At 39.0% G+C, this 18,794-nt stretch overlaps 1 pseudogene; it reads left to right on the forward strand.

Moving 5' to 3' along the window:
• Positions 1–7,230: 7,230 nt before the first annotated feature.
• On the forward strand, positions 7,231–7,725 carry LOC139709690 (cystine/glutamate transporter pseudogene; annotated as a pseudogene).
• Positions 7,726–18,794: the final 11,069 nt, after the last annotated feature.

Genomic DNA, 18,794 nt, shown 5'->3' on the forward strand with positions numbered 1-18,794 from the left:
TAACAGTGATAATTCAATTCTTCTAGCATTAATCTTAATAATCATCCAAATGAATTATGCAGCAAAATTATACATTAATAAATAATGGAACCATATTATTTATCAACCAATACCCGCCCACCTACTAACTCATATCCCTTACTGAGTCCCTATGACCACCCCCACCAGTTCCCTCCCTTCCTGTTTCCTCCCCTACCCCTATCTGTACACATGCAACACACAAACACACACAAACACACCCATACACACACACATACACATGCACACACATACATACACAAACACACACAAACACACACACACACACACACACACACACACACACACATATATATATATATATATATATATATATATATATATATATATATATATCTTTTTGGGGGTGGTATGCAAGAACTGCATTCATGTATGAAAAACATTCAGCAATATAATATTTGAACTGTAGGTCCCTCAAATCCTATAGGATTTTTGTTTCCTGTGTCTAAAGGAAAACAAACAAGAAACCTATAGCTGTTGCTACTCTGGCACGATAAGTTTTCATTAAACCCATAGTGTATATTTGCAAATATCTTACTATATACCATTTAGTTTAGTTTTCAAAGATCGACTTTTTTACATATACATGTTAGCATAATGTCTAGCAGTTATGTTGCTGTTAAAATAAAAAATGTGGTGCTATAAATAGATCTCGTGTACCATTTTGTGAACCATACATGACACAAGTTTGACTTGACAAAAAAAAAATGAGCACAAAGAAAATTTTCTAAAATTGTCCTAATCAGTACAGTAAATGATGATGAAAATAAAGGGAAAATAATTTCTGTTCAAATTACTTTTAATTGCATTCATTCAACATTACTTTGATGGATGATTATTTTGAGCTGCCCTTTTGTACTATAATTGTATTGGATAAGTGCAAAAGTCTAATTTTTGTATACTCACATTTACCATGTACTTTTAGCCAATGTTGAGTTTGCATCCTAATCGATTATAGTCTTTTATTCAGTAGGCCTACATCTTTTGACCATGTATTATGTAACATTGTGCACAGCAGATCGATACCTATTCATGTTGAAACTGTGACATTTACTTGTTTGATATTCACATAAATTTTTTTCAAAAGTATGAATTGAAATGCTTTTATACATGACAACTGTGCTGCGAGTATATGCATCCCTCAGTTATTAAAATCATTTTCCCTTATAAATTGTGTATGACTGATATGTGTGAATACTTTCATAGATATACAATGGTTACAAATCGATATACATAATATATATATATATATATATATATATATATATATATGTATATGTATATACATATATATATATATATATATATATATATATGTATATGTATATACATGTATATAGGCCTATATACGTATATATATATATATACATGTATATAGGCCTATATACGTATATATATATATATATATATATATATATGTATATTAACATATATATGGGTTTGTTTGTTTTGGCTGTGTTTTGTATCCTTCAGAATATCCTCAATAAAGTCCCGTAAGTTGGTATTTATCGGCAGGTGTTATTTTCAAGATCTGATGAACATATACCAATGCTTATCATAATTTGTAAATAGTAATTTGAAGCGCATTAGTACAATCCATGTATATTATCTTGCAGCAGTTGAAGTATGAGATTGAACTTTGCACACATTGTCAAATATCATTATTCTATCTCGGTGGAAAAGTACATACATTTTATCATATTGGCGACAGGAGTGCAGCCGGCAGCGGCATATTTGAATTAAATTTGACTCAATGGTTTATTCATTTCCATCAATATATGATACAAAGCGGTACATGTGTCGATTTTACTTTCATCCAACTGGAAATTACAGTTCATTGAACACAATATAAAAGATTTGTACGAATGGTATCATAACCAAAAAAAAAAAAAAAGAACAGAGAAAAGATTTATGCAAATTTTTTCATGGTAACAAAGAAGAAGAAGCAATCATATCGATGAAAAAGATTGTTCCACTAAAAAGCCAAGCTTTGTCACCTACAAATACAGTAACGTAATTAAGTAACAGCCGCAAAGAGATGAAAGGAAGAATAAATTCATATACCAATTGATAACGGATTTTTGTCAACATTCTTGGTAAAAATAAAATGTATATCACCTCATACATGATATGAGCACAAATCAGCTTGACAGAGCATGTGTCACACTGGCATCTAAAGTATTGAATGAGTCAATGATTTGGTTTACCTTCCATATAAAGGCCCATAACATGACAACACCAACCAGGGAGGTGAGACAAAACCTCCCTGCACCAACCAAAGATTTTGATCGAGAAAATAGTGATTTTTGTTTCAATAAAAATGACGTATCTGATCCTAGCATTGGTAACTCGCTCAGCGGCAGAGATGAAAATCGACGAATTTCAAATGTTTAATTTTAACATCTTGATCGACAAAACACGAATACAAATTGATATGACTGGGAAAAAACCGACACAAGGTTTTAGCAACGCGATGCGACGGGCGTATACCCTCCCCCCTCCCCATTTTTTTTTTTCCATACAAACCTCCACATTATGTGTTAAGAACCTTCTGGCGTCCTCTGGATTTGAGCTAATTTATCAGTCGTTTTTTTTTTTTTGGCTCCTAGTTTACAGGTTGTTTCTGGGTCATTGAACAGGTTTCCAGTCCACTTCTTTTGCAAAATAGAACAAAGGAGTGAAAGAAAAGAACAAAGCTCACTCAGTACAGATGCGTCCATGATGAAGTCTCTTCAATTTATGGACTATCTGTTGTGCGGGAGTTGCTCAACGTGTTTAAATAGTGACCTTTATTGTGTTTATATTATTTCATATTTGTCCTAACAACTGTAAGCGAGTATCATTTCACGAGATGAAATTTGATGAGTATATAACATATACAACGAAATAGCATGCAAAGAAGTAAAATAATGACAAAAAAGAAAAATGTTGAAAATTGAAATTATTAAAATAACAAAGAGAGAAAATAATAATACATCTTAGTTTGTTTCTATGCACATCATGGAGTCGAAGGAGTGAGATATCAATGGTAGGCCTACATTGTAAATCATGTAGTAAGCAAAGCATCACATAATAAGACGACACCTGATTTTTATTTCATTTCAATAGTGGCGACAACATGCCTTGTCCTGAGCAGATAACACCCACCTTGAGATCTGACACGTGAACGTTTTTAAGACGACGCAACCTCACCGGTTGGACTATAATATTATAGTAACAGCTGTTTGCACAAGGGAGTAAAGCCAGGCTGACACTTGCACCACTTTTGGCCACGATTTTGTCGTGGCAAGTCGTGACCAAAATTTTGAACATTTCAGAATTCTCGTCCCGACATGGCACGCAGGTCACGACGGGTCTACGCACACTTCACGCCAGTTTACGACTAGTTTGCGCACTGGCACGATTCGAGTCGTGCCAAAATGCGTGCCGCAGAATCGTGCAAGTGTCAGCGGGGTTCCCACTATCACGATTGGCGCCACGATTGAAATCGTGGTCTTAATCGTGCAGCAAGCGTGATGGTCTTATCAGATTGTATCAGATCTTAAGGTCAATCGTGGCAATCGCGTTAATCGTAGGAAAATTTTGGACGGTTCAAAAATATTCTACGATTATCACGATTAGTTTTTGATCGTGATCATCTCATCAGATCGTCTAGGATCGTATCCAAACGCAGCAAATCTCTTCTAATCGTGCTTCTTAATCGTGTTGATTGGGAACGACTTTTTCACTTTACTTCCGCTTATCATTATTATTATTATTATTTTTTGCCCATTTGCCCTTATGTTACTCATAAATTGATTTATTTTGTATTCTGATAGGTGGTCGCCTGCATCTTTAGATTATTTTTTCCAAACGGTAAATTCTATGACGGTGTGGGGTTTAATTATCGTAATTTTTAAGGTACATTATCAAAATAATTTTTTTAATGATTTCATAAAATGAAAGTTGTATTACAGATTTTTAGATGTTTTCATACATTATGTTAATGATGTTTTCATTAATGAGTTGCTATTACCATTATACAGACACACAAAACGGGATATGGGATAACTTTTGTAACCAAAACAAAAAATGAGCAAAAATAAAATGGCAATTGTATGTCTGCACGTATTGACTAAAGTCAGTACAAAGATGAGAATAGTTTAATGAATCGTACTTGAATGGGTACCTATCAAAGGCAAATGGTTAATTTTTTACAGTATATTACAGAGTATTTTTTTTTTGGGGGGGTGCAGTATCCTGCTGTTTGTGTATTGTGCATAGTAATTAAGATTTCTTGTTTCATCAGCCATCGTTTGACCCCTTTACATCTATTTTGACACTTTTCAATGTCTTTTTTGTATATTTGGTAGCACATAATTTTAGAGGAAATGGTTATTTTCAACTCTCATTATTACTGCAAATGTAAAAGTGACCATTGTCGTGGATGTGAGATCACTCGTATGATTATGACAATGAAGATCACTCTTATTATTTTTCACAGTTAGTTATTCAATAAGTGTAGCAATATACCCCTGCGAAATGATCTTGTGTAAAACCTCCTTTTTTGTTAAAAAGTGACATTATTTTGATTAGGGAATCACTTTTCTGTTATGTGTGTGTATCAGTTATGTTAAACATTGTTAAGTAAAACACTAAATCAAGCCGAATAAACCAAACTTTTAATAACCCATGAGATAACGACATTTTGAAATAAAAAGGCATATGATACATATACTTTGCGAATATGAAATCGAACACATAAGCAATACTATCCATTCGGCCAACTTTCTTATATCGAGCGTATATAACACACAATACTATGTTACATAACATTCAAAATGTTCCCATCTTTCTTAGCTTCCATTTCATCATGTAATTATTTTCTTCATGTATTGGAGAAAGGTCATTTTGCCTTGCTGTTTGTTTGTTGTTGTTTTTTTCTGGGGAAGAGGGGCAATCATCTGATCTTATGTATTTGGGTTCGTTATTTCATTCTTTTTTTGTGAGGGGGGAGGGTGAGCATGTCGATTTAATAATCTATTAATTTCTTTACGCTTAATATTAGACGACGGAATATCTGAGGTTATGGCTGGCCTGGGTGCTGTTTTCTCTCTGATAACATAATCGTTATTAGCAATACTGCAAAGGTTACGTTGTCATCATCGTCAACCTGTCAAGCCTTGCCATCATCAATGGTTGTGGATGAAATTAATAGGCCTAATCACTCTGCATAATTAAAGGGAAACAATGAAATCTATCGTCAGCTGGACTATAATATTCCCATTCGGGTCCAGTCGCGTCTTAAATGGGGGTCGCTTCTGATCCCGATCGTAAAAGATATCGTATCTTATCTCAGCAGCCCGTATTGGTTCGCGGTATTCGTATTGGAACGTATCAGTACGTTGCTGCACGTACCAGATCGAGGATCCTGATCGTAATGGTCATGTTAGATCGGTACCAATCGTGAACTCAATCAGGACAATCCTGTCGGATCGTATTTGAACGGCAGACCAGATCGTGACAGATCGTATCGCTTGAAATAGACCAATCGTGACCATATCGCATCCAAGCGTACCAACACGTATTGACTCGCATAACCTCGTATCCAAACGTGAAATTTCAAACGAGTTCAACAAATTTTCCACGATCAGTTACGAATGTCCAATCGTGGCGTTCGCAATGGATCGCACGATAGTGGGAACCCCGCTCCAGGGTGAATTCCCAGATTCTCACGACATTTTCGTTGGTGGTGGTGGTGGTGGTGGTGGCGTGTGTGTGTGTGTGTGTGTGTGTGTGTGTGCGTGTGTGTGTGTGAATGTGTGCGTGCGTGTATGTGTGACGTGTACGTCTCTGTATTCTGCTTCTATAGTGAGAACTTTACGAGCATGTTATAGGTTGCTTGAATTCAATGACTTCATTTGGTACTTGGCTTGATCAACAAGGAGTCTGTTCATCTCTATTTCCTGTACTGTAGTTCGGCTTTTGTAAATCATTTGAATAGTCAGGCATTACCAGTCACGCGCAACATGCATTATGCAGCGTGGTGAAGCTGGAAATAATGAAGTCCTTATAGCCCAGAGCCAGAATTTCTAAATGCTACATTAATCATTGTAACTTTGTCTGTCTTATTGCGGACGCGATATACAAAGCACTAACTGGCAAAAGTGTGCCATTTTACATGCACATGATAGTCTAATGGGATTTCGGAAAATTTGACTGTAAGATGCATTTAAAGATTAAAGTTGGGAACCGAAAGTCCAGTACACTGCAATGATTATGCTATGCTGGAATCCGATCAACCCAGTTCTAAAGGTAATTCCAAGAGCTACGCCATTTTTATTATTTATTTTTTTTTAACCCCAGGGACGGGTTGCGTCACTTATGGAGTGATGGTATAGAGCGGTATCTGTGTATAAAGTATGTCTGTATGATAGAATTCAAAACTTAATCACTTTGCGTTAAAAATGTCACGAGGTCTCTGCCATTTTTATCTGTTTGACTTCACTCTATCACTTAAGTCCTTGTGAGCATACAACGCCAACTTCCATGTTGAGTTTTAAGGAGCACTTGCTGGATAAGGCAGAGAATTGAACGTGTGGAAAAAAAAAATCATATCTTTGTTCGTGTGACAACTGACAAGCTCACCTCAGTGCAGAGATCTATACCTTACACAGATATTCCGATGACCCCGTGAGTCATCTGTTTTTATGAAGTTGGTCGAAAATTCCTTAACATATTGTCTAAACTTTGTGCTGACCGCAGTTTATCGGATGCATGGAAATATCATAAGTCCGTTAATTACCGAAATGCCCGGTAAATCATGCGTCCTGTAGGCTAATTATCGGGCGCACGGTTATGGAAATTGGCATGAATAAAAGGAAAATAAGCATGCAGTGAGTGAAAAATTGTTATATGACAGTTGACCAGTTAGACTGTGAAAATTCCCTAACTAATTCTATAATTACGTTTTAACAAACAATTTATACCAAGTGGTGACGCATCCTTCGAATGAAATGGCACATGTTATTGACTGTGTGTTCTCTTTTTAGTGAGCGTGAGTTTGCCCTCTAAAAGTTTTCTTTTTCGGTTCAGTGAACCGAGAGTAACAGTTTTTTGACTAACTGCCTTGCAAGTTCGTCGTAATACTCGAGATACATGTTTAATTCTCGGACGAACCTGTGAGGATTCCGAGGTGAGAAAGAGATAATTATGGCTGCTAGTAGTGACGATGTTAGTGTCAGCGATAAACCGCCGACGCCGACCACCTCGGCGTCGCAGAAAGTGGTCCTTCGTAAGCAGGTGTCCCTCCTCGACTGTCTCGCTCTGTGTGCCGGCACCATCATCGGGTCTGGAATCTTTATCTCCCCGAAAGGAGTGCTGGCGAACACAGGGAGCCTCGGGATGTCGCTGATCGTGTGGATTGCAAGCTGCTTCTTATCCATCATGGGTGCGCTGAGCTACGCCGAGCTCGGCACGACGTTCGCCAAGTCGGGCGGCGACTTCGTCTTCCTCCTGGATGGGTTGTCTCCTCTCCTTGCTTTCCTCCGCCTGTGGACGTCGATAGTGTCTATAAGGACGGGGGGTTGGACCGTGCTCTCGATCACCTTCGCAAAGTACGCCTTAGCTCCTTTCTTCTACGGCTGCGACGATGCGCCTTTCCTCGCTGAACGGCTTCTTGCTGCTTGTGCCCTGTGTAGGTTTTAATGTAATCACCGACCCGGTGGCAAGCCATGATTTAGGATTGATTGAAATGTTCGGCAGAGGTACATGAACGGAGTCATCCCACGAGACCGAAACCCACGAGTCATACGGCCCACAAGTCTGACATTGAAAAAAAGTTCTATGAGTCATACTGTTAACGAGTCATACAGCCCAATTGAGTCCAACACTTAATAGGCAAACAAGGCCTACAAGTTCGACACTATAAGCAAACAAGGCCTATATGAGTTGGACACTGAGCAAAAAGGCCCACGAGTTTGACACTAGGCAAAAAGGGCTTTCGAGACCGACATAACATCACGGTCGGGGCTTTTGTGTCTGTCTCATGGGCCTTGTTTGCGCAGTGTATGTCGAACTCGTGGGCCTTGTTTGCCTATTAAGGGCTGTATGACTCAAGGGCTGTTTAACTCGTGGGCTGTATGGTTCGTGGGCGTCGAGCTCGTGACGTGCACCCCACTGAACCATCAGCAGGGAACGTCTTCGACATTTTGGTGGCATACGGGTAAAAGGTCTTCTGATACATAAGAGTTCGGGCGAATAATACACGAAACTAACTGATAATGTCTTCGTAGTGATACTTGAATGTTCTTTCCTATGCATCTTTTTGTACAATTATTTAAGTTTTTTGGCTGGATTTATCCTTTTCCTCTAAATTTCGAAATGAAGTCGATCTTTTCGAGTACGTTATGTGTATTTTGGTATGGGTAGTTTGCCCGTTTTGAGGCATTTAGCTCGGTCGTATTTGGTGTATGATTTGTCTCGTATCCACTGGAGCGTTGGTGCTTTGTTTGGTAATTTGTTCGCTGTTCAGCTAAAATGATAATGAAGAATCGTTTTGGATGGTTGGCAAGGACGAAATTATTACATTGAAATTATGCTAACAGCGGTCTCTTAGATGAACACTTCGGTTCATAATGACGAATAGAAAGAAAATTAGTGACTAGGAACACTGCTATTAATAATTTTCGCGAAAGAATAAGCGTCAGATTTGGGACAGGAGAGCAGACAATATTATTGAACGAAAGGGTGCACCACAGTCGCATTCCCCGAGCTCCAAACAGAATGAACAAACAAGAAGCGTGACTGATTCATGAACTCTCTTTGCGTCGGAACAGCGTTTAAAAGCTTTTCTTGGCAATTTTTTAAACTTTGCAAAGTTGAATTGTAGCAAATATGGGACTCTTGAGGAACAATCCCTGTTGACTCATTTAGATAAATTTGATTCGGGAAAACAGCAATAACTAGAGCCATCTCATCGGAGCATCTAAAATTTAACATCGGAGGAAATCATAGACTTGATGAAAGCAACGACTGCAAGACTTTATCAAACGGATTTCGTATTCGAGATCGCTCTTAACATCAGTGCCGTGCCCTAAATTGACTTAGTAGTCGCTTTTACAAGTAGCTATAATTCATCACAGTATTTTTGGATACTATAGGCAATCAAATATTTTAATGTATTGATATTTGCTGAATCATACTCCAATTTAATCCGTTTCAAAAAACTGATTCAAAAAAGATACAGAACAATATTGTACCAGATAATATTTCTGAATGATTTTGAAAATGCAAACATCGAATTCTGTTGGAAATTTGGCACAGTCATGTAGAGTTCAGGGCAATAAATACCCTATGCTCCTCCTACACTCTGCTGTCTATGACCCATTATGTTAAATGATCTCCCCAATTCAGTAACTAAGTGTGAAGTAATGTTATATGCAGATGACACAGTTCTGTTTTACAGTGGAAATGATGGCCAGGAGATTGAAACCGTGCTGAATACTGAATTGTACAATGTAAACTGGTGGTTGAGACAAAATTGTTTGATGTTGAATGTTAAGAAAACTCAGTTCATGGTGATAGGAACATCAAGAAAACTGCTATCTGCTGATCGACTGAAACTTGAAATCGATGGTAATGAATTGGATAGAGTGAGGGAATATAAGTACCTGGGAGTTAGGATGGATGAATCAATGAGATGGCAAAAGCAAGTTGAAGAATGTTGTAAAAAAATTGCCACACGACTAGCATTGCTGAGATGCCTGCGGAAGTACCTAACCGAAAGTAGTGCTAAAATCCTGGCAAACTCATTAATCCTACCGTATTTTGATTATTGTTCTTGTGCATGGTCAAACTGCTCACAAACCCTTAAAGATGTGCTTATCAAACAACACAAGAAAATGGCCAGAGTGGTAAGGAGAGTGGATCACACAGTGCCAACCAACCAGGTGCTTGGAAGGTTACGTTGGATGACGCTTGAAGAGAGGTGGCGTTTGAACACTTGTAAAGCAGTCTTTAAGACACTTCATGGCAACATGCCCGAATATGTGCAAGAACTCATCACGCCTCTTGGTACTCTCTAAAAAAGAAAGAGTGAATTTTCACTCGATTTTCACTCCCCTTGGTAGTGACGTCAAGGATCACTAGAAGTGGAGTGAATTTCGAGTGAACAGAAATTTCACTCCAAAAGAGAGTGAAAAAAGACGGAAATGTTTTTGGTGGGATGTTCACTCCTTTCTCACTCTAAATTCACTCCTGACGTATTTCACTCTTTTGTCAGTCGTTTTTCACTCCTTTCTCACTCTCAATTCACTCCTATTTATTTAACTCTTCTTTAACTCCGGAGGTTTTTCACTCCTTTTTCAATCTTTTTTCAATCCTTTTTCAATCTATTTTCAATCCCAAACAGAATTACACTCTACATGAGCACACATCTCTATCACAGCACTCAGTGCACTAGTTATTCAACCCTGGAAGAAAAAGTGACAATGGTGATGAATTTGGGAATAATCTAGGTGGTCTGGAGCCATTTCTGGGATAATGAATACCAATCAAACTAATACAAACAAAAACAGCAAGCAACGTTCATAATATAGATATTTGTTAATATTAATGCATGTATTTTGAAGCCAACGATCCACCACTGGTAGCCCAGTGCATTGCCAACTTTGTGTTCCAGTTTTGAAAGTCATTTATACCCGAGCTGGATCAATACATGAAACTGAATAAATATAAGCTAGTAATCCAATTGGCTGTTGTTTCATTCTTTCTTATTAATTTATTCTTTCTTTAAGTAGCATTGAGGAGGATATAAGAAGATAATGTACTAAATGCTACGCATGATATGTTTTTTTTTTTTTTATGAGCTGATTCTCTATATAAAATAAATGTGTGATGTCCACTGGATCACCTGAAATTTAAAAAAAAAGGAATATACCTCTTTAAATATCTAAACTTCAACTACAGAGCAGTACACCATTACAAACAGTCTTCATGTGCTGAGTATCTGGTTTTCCATGAATTATGTGGTCAATAATAATTATACATATTTTTATCATTTAAGAACAACTGTCACCATAATCATCACAAGGTCCTTGTAAATATGCTATTCTAGCTGTCATTCCCAAAGCTCTACAAATGAAGAGTTTGTATGCAAAAACTGATAAGTCCATATGTGCCAAATGGAGATATTTGCGATTAAAGGTCAAGAAAAATACAGAGAATAATAAGAAAATGTTTGCTTCTTTTGATCATAACTTCAAAAATGTACCTTTATATGTAGTGACCAATATATAATTTAAAAGGTATTATTTTGTACTTTATGACAGAGACCGTACTTCAAAATCTTCAAAAATGGACATATCGGTTTTTGCGAACAAACTTTTCAAATATTAGCATCACACATTTCCCCGAAAATATGCCACATTCATAAAGTTTGTGCAAAAGTGAAAAATTTTACAAGTACCCTTCCTGAACATGTTTAATTTTCGACTACAAGTGAATATAATTACTGCATGTTCAATGATAAGCTACAAAAGACTTGCAAAGTATAGTCACCATTATCTATATTATAATACAAAAACAATTACACATGTACCAGGAATTGTGATTGCTTTGAAAAATTGACAAAAACACAGAAATTTTCAATACTCCATGGTTAATCAAGTTTGGAACCTCTGTCATGTAACACAGTGATGCTCTACAAGTACATTGCACAAATACCTAAACATACTCGATCAGAGAAGCATGGTCTTGACTTTAAGTAGGATTTAGGTGGGGTATTTATGTAGATGATAGAGCCAGAGGGGGGCCTCCGTGAAACCCCCAGACCTCGGCCATCAACCGTGCGATCATTACAAAATCCACACACAAATTGCCTGTGACATAATCTATAACACGGTAATATTGATTTTCAACAACAAAAAAAGTCACTTGGCTAAATTATGCTAATTTGAGCATGAAATCAGACCATTTGCCATAACTTAAGTTCCAAAAAGGCACATTTTTTGTTTTTTGTGTAAATATTCTTTCTAGCGTCCATAGCAAATGAAAGAGAAAAAAACTGTGCCATCAAAAAATTCTGAAGTATCATTTTTTTCTATATACTCATGTATTTCTTTGTTTCTTACTTTTTGTTTTTCATTGTCTTTTCAATGAAATTTGTCAGCGACACGTCCAGCATGAAAATATTTATGTTATTGATTACAATCAATAACCCCCCAAGATAATCATGCCTTCATGAAATTTGGCATGGAATGTCAAAGGGGAGGAGGGCTCGTAGCCCCCCCCCCCCCTCAACCGGGCCTACTATTTATGGAAAAAGAATTGCAATCAATACAGTTGACACAACATGTATCATATCATTGATCTTCTTCACCTAAATAAGGCATCATTGTACAATATTGAACACTTGTAATCCTTCCGAGTTTTGCCAGATGTAGCAACAACTAATGCATGCAAACTGAATTTCTTATAGAATGATTTCATGTGACGTCATGTCGGCCACCATAATGGAGGCTTCCATAGCAAAGGCGATCAATATTCATTCATGCATGCATCTATAACAAAGGTGTTCTTTTGCCTTAGGTTTCCCTGAAGTAAACATTGCTGCAGCTTTTGTATGCAGTCTTGATTTCTAGTCAGTTTAGGCAATTGACTTCATTAGGCTGCGTTCACATAGAAGTACAGTGTATACGGTATACGGTATTCGGTATTCGCTATTCGGGCACCCAGTACACCATCACCCTCACCGTCAACTTGCCATCCCATGCAGTGAGGATTTCTTCCTCCTACATCCCAGCAATTCTTATTAACAATTTCTAAACTGCATCAGAATGTCAGTCTACATGCTTATTTTTGCTAAAGGGCAAATCCAGACCAAAATTGTCATTATTTCATAAACGTGAGACGGTATACGCTGCAGGAAAATCGAACAAGCTCAATTCCCACTTTGCTACACTATTCTATGCTATTCGGTACATTCAAATAGTGCCCTCTTATGTGAACCGGTGTTAGGAAATCCTATCGTTCGATTCAAGCTATTTCCGTGCCCTCGAAAACGAGCCCCGAATACTCAAATAGCAAGGGCGTAGCGAGGGGGGGGGGGGGGGGGGGGTGTTTTGGGTGTTCAAACACCCCCCTTTGCCAAAATGGGGGTGTTTGAGGTGTTCAAACACCTCCCTTGGGCAAAAGGGAGGTGTTTGAGCTGTTCAACACCCCTCTTCAACAATGTTTAGATGTTGAAAAATGAAACAAAAGCTGTCTTTACCGCTTTTATTTCCGTTTTGAATTCCGCCTTTCCTTTCTTTCGTGTTCATTTTTTTTTTCTCTCTCTCTCTCTTCCCTGCTTTGCTTTCTGGCCGAATCGCGAAGATACATTGCGCATATAATGTTCACCGTTTACCGGTGTTATACCGTACGCGGTACCGTAAATTGTGTATGATGCATAATATTATGTGTGTACGCAATGCATGCTGCGCTGCAGCCTATATTATAGGCACAATAATTGCTTGCTAAGTAATTGTTAGTAGTATCAACTACCAAGTATACAGTCAGTATAGTAGCCTACTGGAAGCAGCTCAAGCACGTTTTCCCGTTTTCACAGAATCTCAGGGTAAGCTAACTTACTAGAGGTCTAATTCTGTTTATATACGATGGTTTTCAACGTAAGTCGCATAATGATTTTTAACACAGCAAACTGACAATACTGTACTTCGGTAGTTCGGTGACATATCAAAGTTAGACCTAGGCATACTGCGAGAGCAGCCGCCGCACGCTGTGCTCGCGGTCCACGGGGCTAGGCTAGCGCCGGAGAGGGGAGCCCGGGGACAGCGCGCGCCGCACAACGTGCAGCGGCTGCTCTAGCAGTTAGGCACAAGCTAATCCAATATTGTTTTGTTATGAGTCTGGGAGTAGCAAGTTACTTGCTACTCAATCATGGGCATCACCAGGGGGGGGGGGGGGGGGGGGGGGTGCGCTGGGTGCGAACGCACCCCCCTTCTGAACCTTAAAAAAAAAACACAAAAAAAAAACCACAAACACACACACACACACACACACACACACACACACACAAAACACGCTTCAGTCTGCCAGCGACCTCAACGCCGGACGCTAAATAATTGTTCTTTTTTTTTATTTTTTCTTCTTATTTTTTTTATTTTGCACCTGGAGGAAAAAAAAAACAAAAACAAAAACAAAAAACAAAAACAATCGCACACCGGATCTGGCAGCACTGATGCTATACATACAGTGTTTACTATCTATCGATCGTATACTGTATATATAGGTACGGTATCATTCATTGTGCAACGGATTATCAATTCAGAAAATGCAAAAGCTCCATCGCATGGGAGGGAGATACCCCGCCCACACTCTCCCCCGTTATAGGTCTCCAATCATCCAATCAGTGGCGTAACGGGGGGGGGGGGGGGGGCACCGCTGGTAAAAAGAAAAATTTCAAAATTAGAATTCAAGGGTTAGTAAACTGCTTTTGAAATTGACATGAAAGGGCGAGCAAGAAATTATTTTTTTTTTTCTCTAAGATTTTTTTAACCATAATTAAAGCGCCATCAATAGTGTGAAACATTGTTCAAAAAGCCCGGAGCCGACAAAAGATTGTAATTCAACGTGATTCCTGGTTGGCATTCTGAATGAAAGCAGGATGTAGCAGTGTACTCAGAACATCCGAACGGCAAACAGTCGCTGCAGTGTTGCGCAATGTGATGTAGAATGTACACCTCTGTACCTTACACTTCGTTATATCAAAGCTATATAGATCACCGAGTGTTGCTTCACATACTATAAGTAATAATACTTATTAAAAGGCCTTGCATTGCTAATAATAAGCCTTGACCTGGGCTATTTCCCAACTATTCCATGTATAAAACACACACACACACAAACACAAACAATTAGGAGATGCTCTAAAGTGCAGATTTTGCCCATTCTTTCCCCGCTTGGTCACTTCGACGCCCCCACGCTGGTCATATCTCCCCCAATCATGAACATAAACCGACATCCTTGACTACCGGTGGCGCACCGCCCCCCTTAATTTCCTTAAAAACATAGGTACAAACGGCAGTTTTTGGACTGTAAAATGTCAAAATTTTCACTCTCACTCGCTCCGCTCGCTCGTATCTGATCGCTATGCCATTCTCCTGATGTTGCTGCCAGTATCAAATTGCCAGCAGTTGCACCCGGTGCGCCCCCCCCCCCTCCTTAATTTCCAAAGCGAAAAGGACAGCTACAAACGGCAGTTTTTAGACTGTAAAATGTCAAAATTTTCAAGCTCGCTCGCTCCGCTCGCTCGCATTTTAATCAATTCAATTCAATTCCATTCAAACTTTATTTCATTTTTCGAAAAGGACACAAACATTTCACTTTCTTTGGTAACATACAATAGGCCTAAGGTTGCATAATCAAAACAAAGTAAATTGAGAAAACATAATTATTGTGGAACCTTGGGGTAACAAAAACGTTGTAAGGAAAATTGATTGACTGAAGTGATACAGACGATATAATCGTTATGCCATCCTCCTGATGTTGCTGCCAGTAATTGCCAGCAGTTGTGCCCGGTGCGCCCCCCCCCCCTTAATTTTGAAATCGAAAAAATATAGCTACAAACGGCAGTTTTTTGACTGTCAAAATTTTCAAGCTCACTCGTTCCGCTCGCTCGCATGTAATTGTTATGCCATTCTCCTGATGTTACTGCAAGAAATATAGCTACAAACGGAAGTTTTTTTGACTGTAAAATGTCAATTTTTTCAAGGTCGCTCGCTCCGCTCGCTCGCATTTAATTGTTGTCCCATTCTCCTGATGTTGTTGCCAGTAATTGCCAGCAGTTGCGCCCGGTGCGCCCTGCTTAATTTCCAAAGCGAAAAAATATAGCTACAAACGGTAATTTTTTGACTGTAAAATGTCAACATTTTCAAACTCGCTCGCATTTATTCGCTTTGCCATTCTCCTGATGTTACTGCCAGTAATTGCCAGCAGTTGCGCCCGGTGCCCCCTCCCCCTTAATTTTCAAAGCGAAAAGATGTAGCTAAACACGGCATTTTTTTAACTGTGAAATGCCAAAATTATCGAGCTCGCTCGCTTCGCTCGCTTGCATTTAATCGTTGTGCCATTCTCCTGACGTTGCTGCCAGTAATTGCCAGCAGTTGCGCCCGATGCGCCACTCCCCCCCCCTTTTATTTCCAAAGCGAAAAGATAGAGCTAAAAACGGCAGTTTTTGGACTGTAAAATGTCAAAATTTTCAAGCTCGCTCGCTCCGCTCGCTCGCATTTAATCGTTTCCTAATGTTGCTGCCAGGAATTGCCAGCAGTTGCGCCCGGTGCGCCCCCTTCATTTCCAAAGCGAAAAAATATAGCTACAAACCGCAGTTTGGGATTGTAAAATATCAAATTTTCAAGCTCGCATTCAATTGGTATCCCATTCTCCTGATGTTGTTGCCAGCATTTGCGCCCGGTGCGCCCTGCTTAATTTCCAAAGCGAAAAAATATAGCTACAAACGGTAATTTTTTGATTGTAAAATGTCAACATTTTTAAGCTCGCTCGCATTTAATCGCTTTGCCATTCTCCTGATGTTACTGCCAGTAATTGCCAGTAGTTGCGCCCGGTACCCCCCCCCCTTAATTTTCAAAGCGAAAAGATGTAGCTAAAAATTGCATTTTCTTTACACTGTGAAATGCCAAAATTTTCGAGCTCGCTCGCTGCGCTCGCTTGCATTTAATCGTTGTGCCATTCTCCAGACGTTGCTGCCAGTAATTGCCAGCAGTTGCGCCCGGTGTGCCACCCCCCCCCCCCTCTCTTATCTCCAAAGCGAAAAGATAGAGCTAAAAACGGCAGTTTTTGGACTGTAAAACGTCAAAATTTTCTAGCTCGCTCGCTCCGTTCGCTCGCATTTAATCGTTATGCCATTATCCTAATGTTGCTGCCAGGAATTTCCAGCAGTTGCGCCCGGTGCGCCCCCTTCATTTCCAAAGCGAAAAAATCTAGCTACAAACAGCAGTTTGGGGGATTGTAAAATATCAAAATTTTCAAGCTCGCTCGCTCCGCTCGCTCGTATTTAACCCATTCCATAACGGGAACCTGGCGGCCTGTGTACTAAGTCTATGGAGATTTTAGAATTCAGTATGGAATGGATTAATTGTTATGCAATTCTCTTTTTTTTTTCTTTTTACAAAAAGTCCCTCCTACACCCTCTCCCGCTCGGTTGCTTCGCTCCCTCGCCGAGGATCTCACACCGTCACATAATGTACCCCCGTAATAGTCCTTCATAGTATTTTTATTTTCACTATGCTCTATATATAAACGCGACTTTTTCACTCTTGTCTTTACAAAAAGTTCCTATATACCGTGGGAGGGGGTATCCCCCTCCCACACCCTCCGCACTGAAGGAGTGGAATAGATCATCGCCGAGGATCTCACACCGTCACATAATGTACCCCCGTATAGTCCTTCATAGCGAAAGATTCGTGTATACGTATACAATAGTATGCATGTACATACTATAGAGCATGTGTAAATTAATGTTCATGATGACACTGGAGCCAATAAACCAAATTAAGAAAAAAAAATCTCACAGTTTATATTTACTGTCCAAACGCACCCCCCTTGAAAAAAAGCTGGTGACGCCTCTGCATGTTTAACCCAGTGACTTTCTTGGATACTACATTACATCTATAAGTTAAAGCAAAATTCAATGTAACTCGTAAGAAAAAGAATCAAGATAAATTTCCTTCATAACAACAGGGCTCTGGCACTGTAGAGACGTGGGTTTGCCGCCTTCGACGGCTCTTCTAGTTCATATTGCCCATGAGTCGCATTGGCATAACTACAGGAAGGGGCATGGGGGGCACATGTCCCCTCAAATTGGCTGGTCAAAAACCCAACAAAACATTTACGAAAGTAGGAAAGGAAAAGAAAGGAAAAGAAAAGGAAAGAGAAAGGAAAGAAGAGCAAACAAAAAGAAAGTGGAAGAGAAATACCCGGAAGCGTTCGCTCCCTTCGCTCACTCGCATTTTAAGTATCTTAAGCAATGCAGGTTGTATTAATAATTACTATTCTTATAAAAGGGAATTGGTTTGTATCTTGTGTCTCTATCTAATGTCATATTATTCTTTTACTTATAAAGAATTTTAGTATATAATATAACTGCAAGGAATCGGGCGGAGGTTGACCTAAAATAGATGAATGTCAGTGGATAATGGCCTGTGACCAATAGCCTATTCCTATCATATAATGAGAACGGAATATGCCGATAAAATATACACCATCATGAGAATGGAGAAACAATACACTAGAACCTTGGGGGGGGGGGAGGGGCGTTTCATGAAGGAACTTGTCGGATAAAATGTCCGACAAGTCAATTATATCCGACAAGTTCAGAGAAATCAGCCAATCAGACTTAAGAATTTGTCAAAACTTGTCGGATATAATTGACTTGTCAGATATTTTATAAGACAAGTTCCTTCATGATATGCCCCCCCTGTTCTCAGTATACAAAATTCCAATTTTAATGCTCGTAAAATCTAGGAACAAGATGGTTTCCAGTAGCGTGATGCCTTAATATCATAATATTTGGGTAACTATCCTCGGATGCGGCATGAAGATGTATTTAATAAAAATCAATTATTGTATTTTGATGACGAATCTACGTTTTAAAGAAAATAAAGTTTCTTGTCGGTCGCTCGCTCGCAGAATGGTTACGGACGGCAAGCGTAGTGACAGAGTCATATTCGGCTGATAGCTTAGGTGATGGAATTATCTTA

This window comes from Diadema antillarum, unplaced genomic scaffold (genome assembly GCF_040938485.1).
Source record: "Diadema antillarum isolate AM-2024a unplaced genomic scaffold, OU_Dant_1.0 seq00001459_RagTag, whole genome shotgun sequence".
Taxonomy (NCBI): Eukaryota; Metazoa; Echinodermata; class Echinoidea; order Diadematoida; family Diadematidae; genus Diadema; species Diadema antillarum.